At 43.0% G+C, this 4533-nt stretch overlaps 1 non-coding gene across 1 annotated transcript; it reads left to right on the top strand.

Annotated features, from left to right (window-relative positions):
• Positions 1-4368: 4368 nt before the first annotated feature.
• On the top strand, positions 4369-4533 carry LOC144674397 (U1 spliceosomal RNA). Its single transcript, XR_013574530.1, has one exon. It is a non-coding gene; the product is annotated as a U1 spliceosomal RNA (small nuclear RNA).

Below are 4533 nucleotides of genomic sequence, written 5' to 3'. Positions count from 1 at the left end.
TCCAGAAGTCACAGATTACCCAAAAAGGGAGCTGTTGAAGTCATTGGTGATTTTTCAGCGTTTTATTAAGAGGCAACATTTAGATACGATACATCAGTTAAATATTCAGAAAAGATACACAACCTGTAACAGCTGAGAATGGTTTACCAATCCTGATCTCTGTGGCTGGAGGTGACAGTCTCCTCGGAATGGTTTACTGGTCCCGGATCAGGGAGATGCTGATCTCCATGGCTGGAGGTGACAGTCTCCTCTGGATGGTTTACTGGTCCTGGATTGGATGATCGGACAGATGAAGCTGATCTCTGCAGCTGGATGTGGCAGCCTCTTCTGTTCTCATTCTTCTGGATCTAGTCCAAGTGTTTGGTGTTAATCTGAAGCCAGATCATTATGGATCAGTTTGAAAAAACCTTTACTGTCCAAAATGATGTTCCCTCTCGAGCCTGTTTAAACTTCACTCAGACAGTTGGTTTACATGTGGGTCATCAGATCCAACCTGATCAGGGTTAGAGATCTCTTGTTTCAGGGACATTGATAGAGAGATGTCCTTGGTAGAGATAACAGGCCTGTCCTGTGTTTGTCACCCAGCAAGCTGCTGTGGAAGCTTTCTTCGTAACAGAGAGTACGAGAGCTGTTTCTATTAATATTCAATGAATTTCTTAACATCTCATGAAGATTATTAGATGGTGATATTTTACCAAACAAACTGTTAAATCAGAGATTGGTGTGAAACTGCGACCTGTTCCTGACTGAAAGTGATGTTTCCAGTCTGAAAATTTCCAAGCGTTTGTGTAACATTCTGGAGTCTCCCAATGTAAGGCAGTGACAACAACAACTTGGATTTACCCTTGAACAGATTAAAATGTCCCGAGACCCTTCACAGAGAATCAAAAGCTGGGTCGAAAAGGTACGAAGGAGACAGGTTTAGTGAGGGAATTCAAGCCCCGAGGACCTCAGCAGGGTGAAAGCGCCTCTGCCAATAGTGGAGTGATGTAGGTGTGGGGAGCTGAAGGGGTCAGAATTTTATTTTTGTTCTTTCATGGGATGTGGGGGGTCACTGGAAAGGCCAGTATTTGTTGCCCATTCCTTGTTGCCCTCGAACTGATGGGTTGCTCAGCACAAGAGTCAACTACATTGTTGTGGGAGTTTGGAGTCACATGTAGGCCAGACCAGGTAAGGATGGTAGATTTCCTTCCCTAAAGGGCATCAGTGAACCAGATGGATTTTTACAACTATCGATTACTGAGACTAGCTTTCAATTCCAGATTCATTAATTGAATTTAAACTCCATCAACTGCTGTGATGGGATTTGAACCCATGCCCCCAGAGGATTAGCCTGAATCTCGGGATTACTGATGCAGTGATATTAGCACCACACCACACCACTGCCCTCAGCCCCTTGATTTCAGGAGCACACAAAATGAAGTTGAACACAGTTAAATGTGAGGTAGTAGATTTTGGTCAGAAGAATGAGGAGGTCATTTATTACTTGGAAGGTGTGAGCCTGGGTGGAAAAAAGGAACTAAGAGATCTCTGAGTATAATTGTATCATTCAGAGCAAGGCCATAAAATGAGCAAATCGAGCACTAGGTTTTATTTCTTGAGGAATGGAATTGGAATGTGGGGAAGTTCTGCTAAAGCTGCCTGGAACCCTGGTCAGACCACACTGAGAGTAATGAGTACAGCTCTGGTCACCATTTTATAAAACAAATAGAGAGACCCTGGAGAGGGAGCAGAGAATATTTACAAGGATGATACCAGAAATACATATGAGGAAAGGATTGACAGACTAAGTCCCTTCCCCCTGAAAAATAGCAGGCTGAAGGGTGACCTAATAGAGGTCTTTAAAATTGTGAAAGATTTCGATAGAGAGGAAACAGAGAGAACGTTTTCATAACATTGATTAAATCTCTATCGTCTACTTCCTACCTGTAGGAAACTCGTTCGAGTTACCAACAGTCACAGATTGCAACTCTTTTCGAGTACAATCACAGTTCTTGGTTTCCGGGAGTGGGACATGAACCCACAACCCTCTGATTCAAAGGCGAGGGTGCTATGAACTGAGCCACAGCGAAACAGAGAGAACGTTTTCTCTCGTGGGAAAGAGAATAACCAGAGGTCTTCAATAGAAGATGGTGTAAAATTATTAACACTGAACTCTGTTAAAACCCCTTTTGTGTTATAGTGAGGAAGGAAAATGGAGAAATAGGGCATAATATAAATTAATTCCACGGGAGAAAGATTCTGGGAAATAATGACAATCTTTAAAACACTTACTGCAGCTAAAAACTAAAGTTCTTGAAGATTGGTTGTGTGAGCCAAAGGCAGGAATGTAGGGGCCTCTCTGAGATAATTGGCAACAGGATGTAGCAGCCTGCAGGTACGAGGAAATAGAACCATGGTGAATACACGGAACATTACATGATTAACCAAGGCTAACATTCCTGACATGAACTGTGAATACGAAAATTTAGGTGATTAACTAAGGCTAACATTGCTGACATGAACTATACCTGATTGGTTAAGAGAAACATTCTCAGGGCATGATCACCACAGGGATGAATATTGATTGGGATGGGGCAGAGGTTAATTGGATAAGAGGCAACAAGAAAGAGATCCTCCTGAGCAAGGCCATGTGGAGGAGAAGAAGCCGAGACCAGCAGCCAAGAGAAGGAGAAACAGAGAAGAAACAGATTTGACACAGGTAGAATAACCCACATTAAACTGTAAATCATTGCCAGAGCTTGTTGCTGTAGTTTACATGAAACTTGATAAACTTGTCCTGACTTTGTCTCCATAAAGTTGTTTCACAATTGAAACTTTGTTACTATGTCTGTTTCTGTTGATAAATGAGGAATTAAAACCTCCCAAAAGTACAGATTGAGTTACTGTTTATATTAAAATAGACTGTATCGGTATTTATGTTAAAGTAGAATGTATCTCTGATTACATTACTGAAAACACTGTCTCAGATTCCTGCACTAAACCAATGCCTCTATTTATAACATACTAGGATCTACCTCAGTTATTACTGCATTGCACCATATCTCTCCTTATATTACAATCGGCTATATTCAAGATATTACTGCACTAGACCCTATCTGATTATTACCAAACTCGACCATGTCTCTCTTTATATTACACGTTACTCTGCCTCAGTTCACAGAATTGTTACGGTGCAGAAGGAGGCCATTTGGCCCATCGTGTCTGCACCGGCTCTCTGAGCATTGTAACTTGGTGCCACTCTCCTGCCTTTTCCCTGTAACCCTGCACATTGTTTCTATATAAATAATCATCTATTGCCCTCATGAATGCCTCAGTTGAACCTGCCTCCACCACACCTCCAGGCAGTGCATTCCCAACTCGAACCAGTCGCTGTGTGAGAAAGTTTTTTTTCACATCACATTTACTTAGACCATAAGACATAGGAGCAGAAATTAGACCATTCGGCCCATCGAGTCTGCTCCGCCATTCAATCATGGCTGATAAGTTTCTCAACCCCATTCTCCCGCCTTCTCCCCGTAACTTCTTTTGCAAATCACTTTAAATCTGTGCCCTCTCGTTCCCTCGATGAGTTTCTCCCTATTTACTCTATCGAACCCCCACGTGATTTTGAACACCTCAGTCAAATCTCCTCTTCACCTTCTCCTCTCCAGAAGAACAGTCCCAACCTCTCCAAACTATCTTCATAACTCAAAACAAAAAACAGAATTACCTGGAAAAACTCAGCAGGTCTGGCAGCATCAGCGGAGAAGAACAAAGTTGACGTTTCGAGTCCTCATGACCCTTCAACAGAACTAAGTAAAAATAGGAGAGGGGTGAAATATAAGCTGGTTTAAGTTGTGGGGGGGAGGGGGAGAGAGAAGTGGTTGGGGGGGGGAGGTGGTTGTAGGGACAAGCAAGCAGCGATAGGAGCAGATAATCAAAAGATGTCACAGACAAAAGAACAAAGAGGTGTTGAAGGTGGTGATATTATCTGAAAGAATCTGCTAATTATGACTGGATGGCAGGACACGCAAGGTACAGCGTGGCGCCCAGAACTATATACAATATTCCAACTGAGGCCTAACAAGTGTCTTATATTGAGGGAACAGCGCCACTAATTGGCGAATACCTGTATTGCAGCCAGTGGCCCAGGAAGGCGGTTTGTCTCCTTTTAAGGCATTATGCAAATATAAATGGAGGACAGTATATCAGCTACCTTTTCTCCATCTAGAGGGATAGTTAAGCATGTTCTACAATACATGAGAAAAACTGAGCTGTTTAATGGAAAAATATGAACAGGGTGACGTTATGATTTTTAAAAATTAGTGTATGTGACTATGAGAGGTAGTGCTTGATGCCGGCTGGCAGCGTGTGAGAGTTTAGGGTATACTTACCTGGCAGGGGAGCAAACAATGATCACGCAGGTTGTTCTCCCAGGACGAGGCTATCCCATTGCACTTCGGGTGTGCTGATGCCTGCGATGTCCCCAAATGCGGGATACTCGACTGCAAAATTTGTGGTAGTGGGGGACTGCGTTCGCGCTCTCCCCTG

Source organism: Cetorhinus maximus, unplaced genomic scaffold, assembly GCF_964194155.1.
Source record: "Cetorhinus maximus unplaced genomic scaffold, sCetMax3.hap1.1 HAP1_SCAFFOLD_650, whole genome shotgun sequence".
NCBI classification, from domain to species: domain Eukaryota; kingdom Metazoa; phylum Chordata; class Chondrichthyes; order Lamniformes; family Cetorhinidae; genus Cetorhinus; species Cetorhinus maximus.
The sequence above is the reverse complement of the archived record's forward strand: the minus strand, read 5'-3'. Positions and strand labels throughout refer to the sequence as shown.